We start from the raw sequence: 19,044 nt of genomic DNA, 5'->3' as shown, positions 1-19,044 counted from the left end.
TATTCAAATCCCCTATAGTACTTAGATTCTTGAAAGGTCTTGTTAATAAATTCCCTCCTACTCCTTTCATTATGCCTCAGTGGGATTTAAACTTGGTTCTAACTTTCCTTATGGGGTCCCCTTTTGAGCCTATGCACTCTTGCCCCATGAGATTATTGGTCCTAAAGACGGTTTTCTGGTTGCAATTACTTCTGCAAGGAGAGTGAGTGAGTTGCAGGCTCTATCTGTAAAACCCCCTTATACATCTTTTCATGGGGATAAGGTGGTGTTGAGGACCAAGGCTGCTTTCCTACCGAAGGTTGTTTCACCCTTTCATATGGCCCAGATGATAACTCTTTCCACGTTTTATCCTCCGCCTCATCCTTCAAAGGAAGAAGAGAGACTTCACAGCTTAGATCCAAGGAGGGCGTTAAGCTTTTATATGGATAGAACAAAGGATTTCAGGCTGGAGGATCAGCTCTTCATCGGGTACGTGGGAAAGAGGAGAGGAAAGGCAGTCCACAAGAGAACACTCTCCAGGTGGGTTGTTCTTTGCATTAAAATGTGTTACTCTTTAGCAAAGAAAGAACCCCCTGATGGTATAAGAGCTCATTCCACCAGAGCTAAGTCGGCCTCTTCGGCCTTGGCTAGGGGTGTTCCTGTGGTTGACATCTGCAAGGCCGCAACTTGGTCGTCCCTTCATACTTTTGCGAAGCATTACTGCTTGGACTCTGAGGTCAGAAGGGCTGGCCATTTTGCATGGTCGGTGCTGCAGGATTTCTTGGTTTGACCATTCAGGCACCCACCACCGAGTGCGGTACTGCTTTGGGACTCTATTCATTAGGTGAGGAATCCACAGGTAGTTGTATCCATCAGAAGAACGAGTTACTTACCTTCGGTAACAACTTTTCTGGTGGACACATTGCTACCTGTGGATTCCTCACGGTCCCACCCGCCTCCCCGTTGCCTGTCTGGTCTAACCAAGTAATTCTTGAGTGTGCTCCTCTTGGTTTTGAGGACTTGTATATATTCTGTATATATGTTCATATGTATATATATTGCTCATATATTTATTTATTTGTTTAAAAAAAAAAAAAAGAAGAATTAAGTTCTTAGAATGATGTATTTATTTGGAATATCATTAAATATTGCTATTTGTTCTTTATCTCAATGGCCTATTATTCTCAGGCACGTAACAAATGTTGGTACTGACGTCGGCACTTTGGCGAGGACCTCTTATTGCCTGTATGACGTCAGACGGTGTCGCGTGGGCAATTGTGACATCCTCGTCGACGTGCAGAAGCTAGGAAGAAGATTTCTATTGAATGCTGGCGCAATGGGAGTATTCATTAGGTGAGGAATCCACAGGTAGCTAATGTATCCACCAGAAAAGTCGTTACCGAAGGTAAGTAACTCGTTCATTTAGTCACTAGCCTGTTAGTGACAAATTTGGAAAGCAGTGAGAGTATAACCACTGAGGTTCTGGTTAGCAGAGCCTCAGTGAGACAGTTAGGCATCACACAGGGAACACATACATATAGGCCACAAACCTATGAGCACTGGGGTCCTGGCTAGCAGCATCCCAGTGACACATAACAACCACACTTACAACATAGGGTTTTCACTATGAGCACTGGGCCCTGGCTAGCAGGATCCCAGTGAGACAGTGAAAACACCCTGACATATACTCACTAACAGGCCAAAAGTGGGGGTAACAAGGCTAGAAAGAGGCTACTTTCTCACAAGAGGGTTCTCTTGAAGAACAAGAACTGGGCTCTAGCACTGCTAGACAGCGCGGCAGAGGTCACAATAGTTCGCCGGAATCTTCTAGAGCATCTGGAGGTGAAAGCATCTGATGACTTTATACAAGTAGAAACAGCGGACATGCGTGTCTCTGAACCCGATAGGGTGTATAGAGTAACTCTACAATTGGAAGGAGACATTGAACGCACCATACACGCAACCTTTTGGGACCATGTTTTAAAATATATGACATTTTGTTGGCTGAACAAGATTGGCCGCCTGATTTTGTCCGCATCTGCCCATATGGAGAAGAGGTTATTAAACCTTCCTTCTCGCCCCTTGTTCCAGAGAACCTCGCTGGTCCTATTCTATAGAATGAAATCTAGCACAAGCACATGCGTTATATAGAAATCACGCAGGGTGGGATAGGGATTCTCCATACCATGTCATTCCCATTAAAAGTGAACCTCGGCCACAACCGCAGTATCCAATAAAACATGAAGCAAGGGCACCGGTGAGAGAGATACTTACGCAATTAGAATACCAGGGTGTGATTGAACCCTGTGTCTCACCGATGAATAACCCCTTATTCCCCAGCTAAGCCGGACCATTCATACAGAATAGTCTTAGACTACAGACATTTAAACGGACATACATGTACATATGCTATACAAAACTCACATAGCACTACACTAATGAGCAACTTTGTGCAGAAAAAGTATAAAACGACTTTGGATATCTCAAATGGGTTCTTCTGCCAGAATATAGCATCTGATAGCAGGGACTTAACAAGCTTTAGTGCACTAAGCTCCCAGAAAAAATTCTATTGTTTGCCTCAGAGGTATAAGAACAGCCCAGGACTGTTTGCAGCTCGTGTGACTGCTATTTTACACGAGATAGACCCTGAAGCTTTTTCATATGTGGATGATACATATCTCATGGATGACGAGTTACTACAACATTTAAGACGGGTAGCCCGCATTGTTGTAGGGTTTGCCAAACTCGGCTACAAATTTAACTTCAAAAAGTCAAAAATTGCATTCCTCAGCGTCCTGTTCCTGGGATATGAGCTGTCGAATAAAGGGAAGAGCCTAGCGCCACAATTTTTAGAAAAATTTGCACAATTGCAACCACCAAATACGATTAAAAAACTACAATCATTGTTGGGCTTTCTAAATTTTGGCAGAACATACATTCCTGATTATGCTACACACATAAACCCTTTATATGAGTTAATACATCCTGATTTTTCAAGCAAATTCTGGACAATTGAACATACACATACTCTTTGAGAGTTACAGGCAGATATGCTAGCAGCAAAACATTTACACACACGGGACAATAAGACACATTTGGTCATCAGGGTAATAGCTGGGGCCATCGGTTTTACTTATGTCACGTTTAATGAAGGTGAGACAGTCCCGATAGCATACAAATCACATTTGTATTTAGCTGCTGAACAACGTTTTGCACCCATGGAGAAAATTCTCACTGCTGTGCAGATGGCTGTTATTAAAGAAAGACCTCTTGCCCAAGGAAAACGCATTATTGTCATGTCTCCTATTCCAGCCCTAGAGGCTGTTACAAAAGCTAACGTCCCGAACGCAAAAGAACTTTATCCACGATGGATACAATGGGCTACGTCTTTAAAAGCCACTGATGTGGACTACATTTTCGACCCAAAGCTACAAACTCAAGAATTTCTACAATATGAAGTAGAATATCGAGTTCCCGCTGACACCTTGCCTATTGATCAATATCATGTAGTCATGTACACCGATGGCTCTGCGCAACAAGCGATTGGAACTAAACATCAATATTCTGCTGCCTGCGCGGTCGTGAGCTGCTATATGGAGGGGGAGAAATTCTGTCCCCAACATACCTATACACAGACCTTAGGGGACTGTACAGCACAATTGGCTGAGCTAAAAGCTCTACTGATGGCACTAGAACATACGGATCCGACACAGTTCACACTGATTGTTTGTGATTCATATTATTGCGTCCAGTCTTTTAATGAATACCTGCATTACTGGCGCTTGAATGGGTTCAGAGATTCAAAAGGCAACACCATAAAACACAGACTCCTGTGGGGGAAGGTAACAGACCTGAAAGAGACGCTACCCAAAGTCCATGTTGTGCATACACTTGGACACCAGCGCGTTGGAATACACGTTGCTGGAAATACTTTGGCTGATGAAGCCGCAAAGTCGGCAGTGGCAGTTGCCACTGTAGCTGCAGTGACTCGTTCGAGTTCCAAACCAGACACAGACATTATGGCTGCCATAAAAGCTACGGTTGATGGTACGCCTTATCCTAAAGGATTTCCTAATAAATATCAATACTTGATGGGTACTATGCTGAACGCTGAAGTTAAAATTCCAGACGTAGGCGTACGCGACATCCCCAATAAAGATGTAAGACCACAATTGATTAAAGCAGCGGATGAAGGGGTGGCATCTGCACATGCTGGCGTGGCGGCTACAATTTCACTCTTGCAGGCCCTTTACTGGTGGCCTGGTCTCTATAAAGAGACTAAGCAGTATGTCCTTTGTTGTGACATCTGTCAACAAATTAAATTTTCCACGGCTAAGCGCCCGCCGCAGACACCCTTCTTTATCTCAAATAGACCATTACAATGTGTGTACTTGGATCATTGCGGTCCATTAACACTTGATAGTGCATACAAATATATATTAGTCGCTGTTGATTCTTGCTCCAGATTTGTGTGGGTGTGGCCACAACGCTTGGACTGTTATTAAAGATTTGCGAGTCTTTGTTGGTACATATGCAGTTGCGGCTTTCCATTCGGACCAGGGCCCTGCTTTTGCCTCAAGGGCATTCAGGGACACCATGGCTTCGTTGGGGGTCCAACTCTAGTACTCGTCTCCATTTCATCCCCAGGGAAATTCTGTTGTGGAGCGATTAAACTGTGATTTAAAGCAATCCTTAACAGCCAGAGTCTTAGGTACGGGTCTTAGTTGGCTAACCCACCTGTATGGAGTTCAGAGAGCACTAAATAACCTGCCTAGATGGTCCCTGGGGGGTCGTACTCCATATGAGTGCCTGTTCGGAACACAAATGTTTGTTCCGGATCTTGATGGTCCTGGTGTGGAGGCAGCGGAAACCCTTTTGACATAAATGATCTTGTCACTGTTTTACAGGAATTACAGCAGTTCCGTGAAGATAACCTTTATAAAAGTGCTGCCTCCACAGGAACTAAGGATGTGGCAGTAACACCTACCGGCTGGATTCCCAGAGTTGGGGATCTTGTGCGTGAAAAGGTCGCAGTGAAAAAAGAATTTGGCCCTTCTTATAGAGCACCAGTGGGGGATACACGGTACCAGAACTGTTATTCTACCACCGTTGCCAGGTACCAAAGAAAATCGCTTTGTTTCTATTGACAATGTCAAACTACAACATGTGGCCGATTCTACACAGCCGACCAAGAGGAACGTCCAGTAGTTCCCGAATCCCTCTCACTACTGGAGAAGAAGTTCCGCTTCAAGTTGTTTACACCAACGCTGATACCTTTCTGAGCTTGGGGAGGGTGGATGATGATCTTGCCTTAGTTCCACTAACAACAAGTAATTTAGAAACATTTGATCAAGTCATTATGACTACAAGCCAGATGGATGATCCTGTTTACAGTGTACAACCTCAGGAAACACGAACTCCACCGTTGGCCACGGCTACACTATTTGCACGAACAGCCTCTGGTTATTTTGCCGACTACAACGACAGTCTAACGGACTCGTTTGCCTTTTCGACAGCTGACCTGTCAGGTGCACGTAAGCTAATACATTGGCTTAAAGAAACATATTTCATTTTTCCATGGAACTATGTGTGGCTTTCCTTGACTGTCCTAGCCTTTCTGCTTTGGATTGGGTTTGTCATTACCTTTTTCTTGTAAATACATGGTCATTTTCTTCCCGAGAGATCAGCGGTTGAACAGGTGGAGGAGGTTTTGAAACCACACTTTTCATCACATAAGATTCGAAGAGACTTGTCTTTTGTGAACATCTCTGCAGTGCCAATTCCTGATGGGATTGTGTGGGACAAAGTAATGTTTGATCTATATTGTCCTACTGAAATTATTCAAATACCGTATGTGTTAAAGTTATCCATGAACAATATAGTTATACCAGACATTGTATCTGATGATTGGGATGTGAAAACAGTTGATTCAATGATGAAAGAATTGCAATATTATACTGTCTATGAAAATGAAGACGTTTACCAGTTGAAAAAAATTATGGTGACATGTTTTGCTATAATTATTATGGGCACCACTTCATACATAAAGCGAGCAGTCCAAAAACGATATTTGATTATACACAACGGGAACATTGCCCAACTCCCCCGCAAGGGAGTTGAAAAACTTATTTTGAAAAGTTTGCGTATTTTTCAGGGCATCATCAAAAAATGCTGAGTCATATTATTTTAAGGTAACTCCGACTAGGGTTAAACATGTTATTGACCAACACGAAATGTATATATTCGGACTCCTTTGTTTCCCGGTTATCAATTGAAGGTTATGAATATTGGTCCAAGAATGTTGATTTGAAAAGTGCTTGGGGAACAAACAATTGGCAGACCAAGGGTAGAGAAACATTGTTTAGAGCATGTCTCATCCCCGTTCAAATGATCTTTTTAAATAAAATGGTACAACAGACAAGTTGTTTAGGCTTAGCAACAACTAGAGAATTAAACATGCCCAGTATACCTGCCCCTGCAAAATTTAATAACTGGCAAAAGTACACAAATGCAACTTTTAGTGAGCTTAATGAGTGGCTCCAGAATGGTACGTTTAGTGCTTCACTGACACGTCCAGGCGGATGGTTATTTTGGCCAATAGATACCAACGGGTTTCATCAAAGTTTTGTCACCTCCTCGGGGGGTTTCCGAACGAGTACGTCAGACCTCGCTATATATCACCAGAACATACTTACATAATTACAACATATAGTGTAGGAAAATTGTGCCAACAGTGGCTAAAATTGTCCTCACTAGACGTGGTTAAGACACATCTCAGTCTCCTGTCTAACAACACTGACTTACAAGATTTTTTGTCAAGCCCAAAGATACCACGTAGGAAGCGTTTCTTGTATGAGGTATACAATGAAATATGGAAACTTTCCCAACAAGAGGCTGCAGCCCTGTTAAGGCAGATAGATCAGGAAAATCTGAAAAAGGCATTAGCTGTTGTGGATAATGGGATTCACATCTTGTCCGACCGGATATATACAATTAACAACATTGTTTCTTCTGCTATAGACATTATACGATCTGATATGTCTTCTTTATATCATGGACACAGTCAGACCAGGTCCATTATGCAGTTGGGTTGGACACTTCAGACATTGAAGGCGGGTCGCGTTCCGTGGTAGCACATCAGTGCCAGGGAAATATTTATTTCCTTTAATTTGACGCGACAACAACAACTAACGCCTAAAAAGGAGGTGGCTTATGTCATGCTTAACATTGAAAAGATAGAAAGATTGCCTTTTACCATGGCCGAGATTCCTTCAGCAGAGTGGTTGATACACGGGGTTATTAATCTGCCTATTTCTACATTACAATTCACTTCTTGTTTGAAACATGTTCCGGTAGGCAGATATGAAAGGTTGGGAGATAGTTACATCCATGAGGTGTGGGAGCTTCCCTTCTCGTACAAATGCCTCAATGGCATGAAAGAGGTCTTTCTTAGCGGTAGTGAATGTGAGACTTCAGTCAGCCATTCGATGATTTGTAAGCAGCTGTCCTTGCATGGGGCGTGTAATCCCTTGGTTGTGAACTTGTCTTGCTATCTGAAGGGAGTTCCAGTACCCTTGATTAAACGCACGTTCCAGGTGCTTTCAAAACGGCAGCTACGTCCTCCTCAATAGTGAAGACTGTTGTGGCATGCGGGCCGGAATAGTTTACGTTGTTTCGGTCTCTAAGGTCGTTACATGCTGCGGGAACATGTTGTTTCCCCCCACTAAATTTAGGGAGGTAGCAGATATCTGGCCCCACATTGCTAATTCCAAGGTGAATTTTGACAAGTTAAGTAGACTCAAGGCTTTATTGTTTCAGAAGCATGTGGCCCTTATATCTGCGCACTTCAGGTGGCAAGGTCATCAGCGGAAATACAGTCCATGTTAAATATGAACTTTCCGAGACACTTTGGTGAACTCGTGGGACGTATATTTAATGCGTCCAGCACGGCTGGATTAGCAAATTTTTTCAAAGCTGTCGGTATTGGTTTTGTTCACACCTTTTCCTCTATATTTGGTTTAATACCTTCGGCTATTCATTAAATTTTCGGAAGCATTTTTGGGGGATTTCCAATAACTTTGGCTTTATTAGCCGGCATTTTGCTGTTGCTGTTGTTTTTCCGCAATGGCTGTCCCGCCGCAACAAGGACAAATGAAGGCGCTCCCATCAGTGCAGCTGTGTCGTGAATGCATGATGCAGCACTTTGGAGCAACACTCCTGGAACATTTGGGGTGTGACTGGTCTCTGTCATTCAGACCGGTTTCCGATTGTGTGCAGCCTGTGTTTCGGTGCCGTTGGTGCTTTTTTGAACATGCACTGGAAGTTTGTCTCTCACAGCAACGCCTTCTATCACACTGTTTAGCTTAGTTCAGCACTGTGTTCTCAAATAATGCATTCTTGATCGCCCTGTGCTTCAGTCAAGGCTACAGTCTGGTACATTGCCAGTAAACGTGGTAGAAGTTTAGTCTCCAGTATTCGTAGAAAATACACATCCTTACGTAGGGACATTTTCTTAGAACATCTGCGTATTAGTTATAAAAACACTTCCTAATCCTAGTACACGTCAAGAGGGAGATTCCGACCAGGAACCTACAACTAGATGCTGAATACCCTGTTGCAGATGCTGATGCAGATTACAGGCCTTTGCTCAGGAATGAGGGTCGATGTCCTTCCAGGGGAACCTGAAAGGCAGGCTTAGAGCTTCACATGCTGTGCTCAAAATATAACTTAGAGAGAAAATAATCTAGTGGCACTATGATAGCCTTATTCTTGTGCTTCACTCTCATTGTTACTATTTTAATCTTACTGTGTTGTCTAGTTCTGGTTATTGCAGCTCACGCTTTGCTATCTAAAATGCAGTCGTTTTATTAAACCAATCTTTAAAACTTAAACTGCTTTTGTCATTTATATATGAGACCATACTGTGTATGAGAGAACCGGTTGTGACCTGAGTGACCACAACTTCCCTGAGAAGTACTAAGATGTCATGCGCTCAGCTGCCCAATTGTCTCTTACATTTGGGAGAGATGAGGAACTGCTAGTTATCCGGAGCAAAACCAGGATTTAGAGAGACAAGTGTCATTCACCGTGGGTTAGACGCAGTCCCCCACATCGTGAACGATCTTGTTGCTCAAAATCCAGTAGTCTCGTTAGGATAATGACAGCCTACGCGACAGAGTGTCTGGAATCAGCAGGGCCTATTCTCACTGAGCAGTGCCTATTTCTAGAGCCAGTAGTTCCTATATTTTGAATACGCAGTATTTGTGTTTCGAATCAGCAGTGCCTGTGCTTGGAGTATGCAGAGTCTGTAGCGGGAATCAGTACCGTGAGTACTGTAATCAGGGGTGCCTGGAGTGGAGAGGGCCTTGCTTGAAGTCAGCAGTGCCTCTGCTTAGATTGAGAAGGGCTTCTGATTCAAGTCTGCAATATCTGTAATTGAGTGAGCAGAGCCTGTTTGTGTAGTAAGCAGAGGCAGTATTTTACCCCAGTAGATGCAGGTGCTTGGAGTCAGCGTTATCTGCAATTGAGTCAACATTATCTGTGCACTGAACCAGCATTATTAGTGCTTTTCATAAAAAGTTCCTGTGACCAGAATCCGCAGTGCCAGTACTGAATCAGCAGTATTTGAGTTTTTTATAAGCAGTCCCTATGACTGGAATTAGAAGTGCCTGTACTGAATCAGCAGTAATTGTATTTGAAGCTGGTTTTATCTGTATCTAAGTATGCAGTGCCTGTTCATAGGAGTAAACAGTGACACTATTTTACATCATTAGTGCCTATGCTTCGAGTCGGGAGCCCCTGTTCCTGGAGTCAGCATTATCTGTAATGAGACAGGAATGATTGGGATCGGAATCAGCAGTGCCTTTGTTTTAAATCAGAAGTGCCTCAGCTTTCAGTCAGCAGAGCCTGTGACTGGAATCAGGATTACCTGTAATTCTGCTAGCAGCGCTTATGCTTGGAGCACTAAGCGTATCGAAGTCAGTAGTGCCTGTTCTTGGAGTAAGGATTATTTACAATTGAGGCAACAGTGTGTGTGCTTGGAGTCAGCCATGCATCTTTTGAATGAGCAGTGCCCATGACTTGAGGCAGTGGTTTCTGTGTCTGCATCAGAAGTGCCAATACTTAGAGTCAGCAGTGCCTGCCACAAGTCGGCAGTGGTTTTACTTTTACAAAAACTTGAATGGAGATAGCAGTGCCTGTCTATAGAGTCAAGAGCGCCTGTGATAGGAGTCTGTAGTATCTATGCCTGGAGCCAAGGTTAGCTGTAACTGACTGAGCAGTGCCTGTTCATGGAGTAAACTGGAACTGTGGCTCAACGGTGTTCGTAGCCCTGGACTTGGAGGTAACAATATCTGCAATGAGTCAACAGTGCTTGCATTTTAAATGAGAAATGCCTTGTTGTGCAGTCAGCAGTGCCTGTGATTGGAATCAGGAATGCCTGTAATTCATTAGCAGTGCATGTGCCTGGAATAAGCAATAAGAGTACCTGAGTCCTTAGTGTATGTTTATGGAATAAGGATCATTTATAATTTAGTGAGTAGTGCCTGTGCTTGAGACAGGAATGATTAAGATCAGAGTCAGCAGTGCCTTTGTTTTGAATCTGAAGTGCCTCACCTTCCGTCAGCAGGGCCAGCTGACATTTTGAAGCCAGCAGTGCCTGTGCTTGGAGTCAATATTAGCTATAATGGAGTCAGCAATAACTGTGTTTTGAATAAGCAGTGCCTGTGTTTGAATTTGGGAATGCCTGTTTTGCTTATGCAAAGAGACTGTAATGTTGTTATCAAGCATGGAGGCAGTACTGCCTGTGATCATGCTTGGGGATAGCAGTGCCTGTGACTGGAGTTAGCAGTACCTGCATTTGGAAGGAGATTATCTGTAACTGAGCGAGCAGTGTCGGTTTGTGGATTAAGCAGTGACAGTATTTCATGTCAGTAGTGCCCATGTTTGGCATTGACTATTTGCAGTCAGCATTATCTGTGATTTGAAAGAGAAGTGGCTGAGCTTGGAGTCAAGTGTCATTGTGTGGAGTCAGTAGTGTCTGTGTTTCGAGTTATCAGTGCCTGTATTAGGAATCAGGGTTAACTGTACCTGAGGCAGCAGTGCCTGTGCTTGGGAGTCAGTATTAGATGCACTGGAGACAGTGGTGTTCTGTGCTTGTTGTAAGAATTATCTATAACTGACTGAGCAGTGCCTGTTCTTGGAGTCAGGACAGACTATGCCTTGAGGGTTATTTGAAATTGAGTCAACAGTGCCTGTGTTTCGAGTCAATAGTACTTGTAAGTAACTCAGCAGTGCCTGTGGTTGAGGTCAGTAGTGCCTGTATGAGCAGTACCTATTTTGAATGAGCAGTGCCTGTGACTGGGGACATTAGTTTCTGTGTTTTGAATCAGAAGTATTTGTTTCTTGCATGAGCAGTGCCTGGATGGAGTCAGCATTAGCAGAACTGTACTCAGCAGTGCCTGTGCCTGTGGCGTGATTGTGGTTGGAATCAGCAGTGAGCGTACTTGGAGTCTGGGTCACCTGTAATTAAGGGAACAGTGTCTGTTTACGGAGTAAGCTGTGCCAGTGTTTTACATCGTTAGAGCATGAGCTTGGAGTCAGTAGTTCCTAGTCACTGAAAGGCAGTGCCTGTTAAAATAGTCAGCAATGCCTGCACTTGCAATCAGGAGTACCTGTGATTGCAGTTGGATGTGTGAGCAGTGCTTCTTTGTGGAGTAAGAAGCAGCAGTGATTTGCAACAGCAGTCCATGTGCTTGGAGGCCACATTAGCTGCGATGGAGTCAGCAGTGCCTGTAGATTGAACAAGCAGTATTTTGAATAAGCAGTGCCAGTAACTAGAATCAACTGTGCCCACTTTGAATCAGTAGTAGTTGGGTTTTGTATCAGCCTTGCTTATGCTTGTAGCTAGCAGTGCCTGTGTCTGGAGTCAGGTGTATCTGTGCTTGGATTCAGAAGCGTTCTGAGTTAGTGCATATAGTTGGAGTCTGCAGTGCCTGTGGCAGGAGTCTGTTATACCAGTGCCCAGAGTTAGTTATCTGTATTTGAGTGAACAGTGCCTTTTTTTGGAGTATGCAATAACGTTGTTTCACATCAGTAGTACCCATCTTTAGTAAGCAGTACCTGAATTTGAAGTTAGGGTTATCTGTAAATGAGCCAGCAGTGCCTGTTTCTGGAGTGCCTGGAGCCATCATTATTATTAATGAGACAGGAGTGCCTGTCACTACACTGAGGAGTGCCTGTAACTTGCTTCAACAGTGTCTGTGACAAGAATTGTTAGTGTCTGTATTTGGAGTCAGTATTATTTGAAATTGAGCCACCAGTGCCTCTGTTTGGAACTGGCAGTACCTGTGACAGCAAGCGATAGTGCCTGTATTTGGAGAATGGGGTGCTCACGGAGTCAGTGCTGAATGTTAATTAAATGAAGGATCAGAAGCAGAAGGGATTAAATCTGAGCTGGAAGATGTAATGTCGCAGTCCCCCTCCCCCACGTGAGCTGGCACCCCTCCTCCCACATGAGTCACAGGCCCCCCTCCCCCCACAGGAGTCACAGCCCCCCCCCCCCCACAGGAGTCACAACCCCCCCACATGAGTCACAGACTCCCCCACACAGGAGTCACTGCCCCTCCCCACACATAAGATTCTAGTAAGCCTTAGCTCTGCTCCTGGGTAAGGGACTGCAGCTCCTACACCAGCCTCAGCCCTGCTCCAAGGGGGGGGGGGGAGGGGTCCGGCTCCTACACCAGCCTCAGCTCTGCTCCTGGGGGGGGAAAGGGGAGGGGGGAGGAGAGCGGTCTGGCTCCTACACCAGCCTCAGCTCTGCTCCTGGGGAAGAGGAGCCTCCTACACCAGCCTCATCTCTGCTCCTTGGGGTGCCCCTACTGTCAACATCAGAACAGTGCGCATTCTACAGGCAACGTAATGCAAAAAGCCAATCCTTATGTAATGTAATAATTCATGCATTATGTGTTAAAACAGTATGTTAACCTTTTGCATTGCAGAGATTCATCTTGAAACGTCTTTAATGCTGTTTGCAATGTATTGCTCATTTTCAAGGCTTTGTTGCAGGATTTCAGGGAGTGGTTAGGGTGTGGTCCCTATTCCGGGCCCTTCTAGAATCTTCTCCTGCAGTCTGGCTGGGTGTGGCACGTGGGCGGGGTCTGAGTCTATTTAAGGGACCCAGCCCAGTTCCACATGCTCACTATTCAGAGGTCCCAGTGCAGAGCAGCAGCATTTTCCTGAGCTCCTGTTCCGGAGGCCTACCTAGGATTTCCAGGCCCTGTTCTCATTTCCTTGGTGATCTTCAAGCAGGGCGGTAGACCCCCGACTCTGTTTTCAGAAATACTTGAGTTTTGGGCCTTTTGGTGAAATCGCGTGTGCGATGTTTTTTCTTGCCATTTAACTCTTGCAGTTCAGATCGGCAGTGTGCGCGATCGTATCTTGGCATTTAAACCCTGATGGTTGAATCGGCAGCAGTGTGCGCAATTCATTCTTGGCAATTAACCCTTGCAGCTCAGATCGGCAGAGTGCGCGATCGTATCTTGGCATTTAAACCTTGATGGTTGAATCGGCAGCAGTGTGCACGATTCATTCTTGGGAATTATCCCTTGCAGCTCAGATCGGCAGAGTGCGCAATCGTATCTTGGCATTTAAACCTTGATGGTTGAATCGGCAGCAGTGTGCGCGATTGATTCTTGGCAATTAACCCTTGCAGCTCAGATCGGCAGAGTGCGCGATCATTTCATGGCATTTGAACCTTGATGTACGAATCGGCAACAGTGAGCGCGATTCATTCTTGACATTTAACTATTGCAGTACAGATCGGCAGAGTGAGCGATCATTTCATGGCATTTAAACCTTGATGGTTGAATCGGCATCAGTGTGTGCGATTCATTCTTGACATTAAACTATTGCAGCACAGATCGGCAGAGTGAGTGATCATTTCATGGCATTTGAACCTTGATGTACGAATCGGCAACAGTGAGCACGATTCATTCTTGACATTTAACTATTGCAGTACAGATCGGCAGAGTGAGCGATCATTTCATGGCATTTAACTCTTCAAGATCAGAGTGTTATTCCATGTTCAGAGTATTCTTGAAACCCAGATTCAACAGAGTGTTATTCAATGTTCATAGTATTCTTGAATCCCAGATTCAACAGAATGTTATTCAATGTTCATGGTATTCTTGAAACCCAGATTCAACGGATTGTTATTCAATGTCCATAGTATTCTTAAATCCCAGATTCAACAGTGTTATTCAATGTTCATGGTATTCTTGAAACCCAGATCCAACAGAATGTTATTCAGTGTTCAAAGCATAAGATGTTATTCTAAAAACGCTCCTATGAAAGTTTGCATAATCCTTCTTTATTTTCCAGGTATCCAGAGCTAATAAGGTCTTGATATAGGAAAGCTCTTGATCATTAATGTTATTCATATATAAATATTAGGAACAAAGTTTATGAAAGTCAATGTGAATAATCTTGCTATTGTGTTCTTAACTTTTGCTTCCGCAGGTCTCCTTCCCCGCTGTTCCCAACCTAAAACCCCATCCCCCACTTGGCCATTCTTTAACTCTGTGCTATAATAGCTAGTAGAGTTTGGAGCTGCCAAGAGGTGGACATATTGGGAACAGGCGCAAACCCAGAGGATCCGGTCTCCCTGACAGAATAGTGAGCCCACGGATTTTTAATCCTCCTGGTTTGTGCTAGGTTCTCAATATGGCCCCATGGGACGAGATACTTCAGGCAGTTACGCAGCTCCAATTATATGTAATTGAATGTAAAAACATAGCAGCCAATCTAGCAGAAAGGGTGGATCAGTTACAAAACAGAGTGGGAAAGATGGAGCAAAGTCCTTTGGGTGCGGGTGGGCTTAATCCTTCAACTAACATTTCAATCACAGTTCCCACACCCATTCCTTTGGCTCCCCCAGAAAGGTTTTCAGGTGATCCTCTGAAAGCACAAACCTTTTTGACTCAAGTAGAATTGCATTTTACATGTCGACCAAACACCTTCCCTGATGCCCAATCCAGGGTGGCCTTCCTGCTATCCTATTTGACTGGAGACGCGGCCACCTGGGCAATCCGTCTTGTGCGTAAAGACAGTCCCCTGCTTTATGATTGGAGAAATTTTGCCCGGGAATTTGAAAGAGTGTTTGATCGAAGAACAGTGACTCTATCCGCAGACGAGAACTGCTAGAATTGCAACAAAGCAATAAAGACCAAGGGCCAGATGTAGCAAAGGTTTTGAACGTCGCAAACAGCGAATTTCGCTGTTTGCGACTTGCAAAGCCCACATCGCAATGCCCAATTCCCGTTTTGCGAGTCGGTAACCTGGTTTACAACTCGCAAAACGGGACTGCGAGTTGCAAATAGGAAGGGGTGTTCCCATTTCTATTTGCGAGTCGCAGCGCGATGCTGCATTGCTTTGTGACCGCAGTGGCAAAGCAATCGCTGTTACCAGCAGTGTCACACTGGTGGTAACCCATTCGCAAAAGGGAAGGGGTCCCAATGGGACCCCTTCCCCTTTGTGAATGGCCTGGGAAACATTTTTTTCAGAGCAGGCAGTGGTCCAGCGGACCACTGCCTGCTCTGAAAAAATCAAACTGAAACGTTTCATTTTTTCATTTTGTAATGCATCTTGTTTTCCTTTAAGGAAAACGGGCTGCATTACAAAAAAAAAACTGCTTTATTTAAAAGCAGTCACAGACATGGTGGTCTGCTGTCTCCAGCAGGCCATCATCCCTGTGAGTGCTGCGAGTCACAAATTGCGCCCACCTCATTAATATTAATGAGGTGGGCCTTTGCGACTCCCTTGCGAGTCTCAGATGGTGTCAGGGACACCATCCTGCATCCTGAGTTGCGACTCGCAAATTGCGAGTCGCAATTCAGGACATACCTACATCTGGCCCCTAGTTTCTTATTTGGCTAGCTTTAATCAGCTAATAGCAGAAACATCCTGGCCTGAAGAAAAGCAAGCAGCCCTGTTCTACCAAGGACTCAAAGATGAGCTAAAAGAGATTCTTGCTCAGATAGATCCTCAACCCACGGATTGTCAAGATCTGATAAATCTTGTTTTGAGACTAGACCATCGTCTTGCAGAACGACAGGGAACACACAAAAAGACTGAGAAAAGTTCCTGGCATGTTCATGATTACAGGGAATCACAATTTCAGAGAGAGAACAGTCATGAACCAATGGAAATTGGAACCATCAGGTGGCCTTTAACGAAAGAAGAGAAAGATCTACTTAGAAAAGATGGACAATGTCTGTACTGTGGTCGAAAGGGCTATTTTGCCAGAGAATGACCCGTAAAGCCCAAAAGACAAACAAACCTCTACCAAGAAGGTTGTAGCAAATGCACAGATCAAGCAGAAAAACTAGAAAACCAAGGTGTACAGAAGGGTTGCTCTTGGGTGTAACCGTGGAACCTTCACAAGATGGTAGAAAAATTTTACTCAAGTCAAGACATCTAGAGTTAGATCTAGAAGTACTGGTAAAGCAAAAGACTTATCTAAAGAAACTATAGTAGATACTGGGGCTACTGGAAATTTTATCGATGCACAATTGATCCAAACATGGGGGATCCCATGTAAGAAGAAGAAAACACCAGAAATAGTACAAGTCGTACATGGAAAACCCATATCTGGAGGTCCGGTGACTCTGCAGACCTTCCCCTTGTCTGTGATCTGTAAAGGGGGGAATCAAGGCACCAAACACAAAGAAAAAATTATCTTTGATGTCATCCATGCTCCTCAGTATGGGATCATCCTTGGAATGCCGTGGCTAAGCTACTATAACCCTGTAATAAATTGGCAAGAAAGGAGAATCACGGTTTCTTCACTCCTGTGTAAAGGAAAATGTATCCAGACATCAAGTGTCACAGATCCTCGCAAATCCCACATAGCCATAGCCGCTAAAACAGATGTAACGCTGCCTCCGCAGTATTCATCATTCCTTGATGTTCTTGACAAAAAATGAGCCTTCTCCACCGCCCCAGTCTTGACTCACCCAGATACTGACCGTCCATTCATAGCAGAAGCAGAAGCATCAGACATGACAATTGGGGCAGTGTTATAGCAACACAACAAAGATAATCGCCAAACGGACGATCTATCCAGACAAGATTCTACCATATTAGCCACAATCCAACCCCCATGAGCTACCATTGCTCCAGGCAAAATCCTTTGTATCATCAAAACCGAAGACATTTTAGAAGAAATGCATAATTCTTTCACCATTGAAAAAAGGCAGAAATGGGTTCAAGCAGATCCCAAAAGATCGATCAAACAAGGCCTACCTTTTCATGATGCATGTTTATTGTTCCAACTACCAAGCTTTGCAAATTAGTGTTTCATTGGTTGCATGTTATACCTACGGCAGGTCATCCAGGTATTCCTAAGACTCTTGAACTGATGCAATGATATTTTTAGTGGCCTAATTTGACAAAAGACGTCAAGCAAATGGTAGCTAACTGCAAAGTTTGTGCTCGCATCAAGACAAGTCATTCAAAGCCAAAAGGGCTGTTACATCCTCTCCCAACTCCACTCCGACCTTGGGTAAACATATCATTAGACTTTATTACAGGACTGTCAGTTGTTCAACATCACTCAGTAATCCTTGTGGTGGTGGATAGTCTCACTAAATAAGCACATTTAATTGCTTGCAGGAAATTGCCTACCTCCAGTGAATTGGCAACAATACTTTTGAATCGAGTGGTCCGTTATCACGGATTACCAAAAGTGATTCTCTCCAATCGAGGATCACAATTTACCTCTAACTTCTGGAAAACTAGGTGCAAAACGCTACAAGTTACATCTATACTATTTACCAGTCATCATCCTCAAACGGATAGCCAAACTGGGAGACTGAATCAAACATTGAAACAATATCTGCGTGCTTATGCTGAGAAAGCACTTCATTCTTGGAAATCAATGCTTTAAATAGCTGAACTGGCCTACAATAACTCGTATCATTCTTCCACTGGCGCAACGCCATTTTTTGGACTATTTGGCTATCATCCTGATACTTTGCCAATCACAGTCCCACAAGAAAGTTCACTTACACCAGCGGTGTCAGAAACAATACGACAACTCCATCGAACCCAGAAACAAATCCAACAACATCTAGATAAAGCAAAACAAACGTATAAAAAACACTATGACAAAAAACATTGTGAAGGACCGCAATATAAGCCAGGAGACAGAGTGTGGCTTTCCACACGCCATATTGATTTCAAGAAAAAACATATGTTTAATCCCAAATATATAGGTTCTTACACAGTCCTTCAGCAGATCAATCCAGTAACCTATAAGCTGCAATTACCAAAATCACTATGTATCCAGCCAGTGTTTCATACTTCTCTCCTGAAAAGAGCAGTCCAGAAATCCCGCTCATAACCAGCTCCAGTTCTAGTACAGGCAGAATTGGAATACAAAGTAAACCAGGTTCTGGATTCAAAATTTAAAGGTCGTAATCTCTGGTATCTAATATCTTGGAAAGGTTACGGTCCAGAGAACAACTCATGGGTCTCCGCATCTGACATTCACGCTCCACGACTAGTGCGGCGTTTTCATCGCCTAAACCCAGACAAACTAGGCCCTAGAGTGCGTTCGGGAGGAGGGAGTACTGTCAACATCAGGACAGTGCACGCTCTACAGGCGACGTAATGCAAAAAGCCAATCCTTATGTAATGTAATAATTCATGCATTATGTGTTAAAACAGTATGTTAACCTTTTGCATTGCAGAGATTCATCTTGAAACGTCTTTAATGCTGTTTGCAATGTATTGCTCATTTTCAAGGCTTTGCTGCAGGATTACAGGGTGTGGTTAGGCTGTGGTCCCTATTCCAGGCCCTTCTAGAATCTTCTCCTGCAGTCTGGCTGGGTGTGGCACGTGGGCGGGGTCTGGGTCTATTTAAGGGACCCAGCCCAGTTCCACGTGCTCACTATTCAGAGGTCCCGGTGCAGAGCAGCAGCATTTTCCTGAGCTCCTGTTCCGGAGGCCTACCTAGGATTTCCAGGCCCTGTCCTAATTTCCATGGTGATCTTCAAGCAGGGCGGT

Source organism: Pleurodeles waltl, chromosome 2_2 (assembly GCF_031143425.1).
Source record: "Pleurodeles waltl isolate 20211129_DDA chromosome 2_2, aPleWal1.hap1.20221129, whole genome shotgun sequence".
In the NCBI taxonomy this organism is placed as follows: domain Eukaryota; kingdom Metazoa; phylum Chordata; class Amphibia; order Caudata; family Salamandridae; genus Pleurodeles; species Pleurodeles waltl.
The sequence above is the reverse complement of the archived record's forward strand: the minus strand, read 5'-3'. Positions refer to the sequence as shown.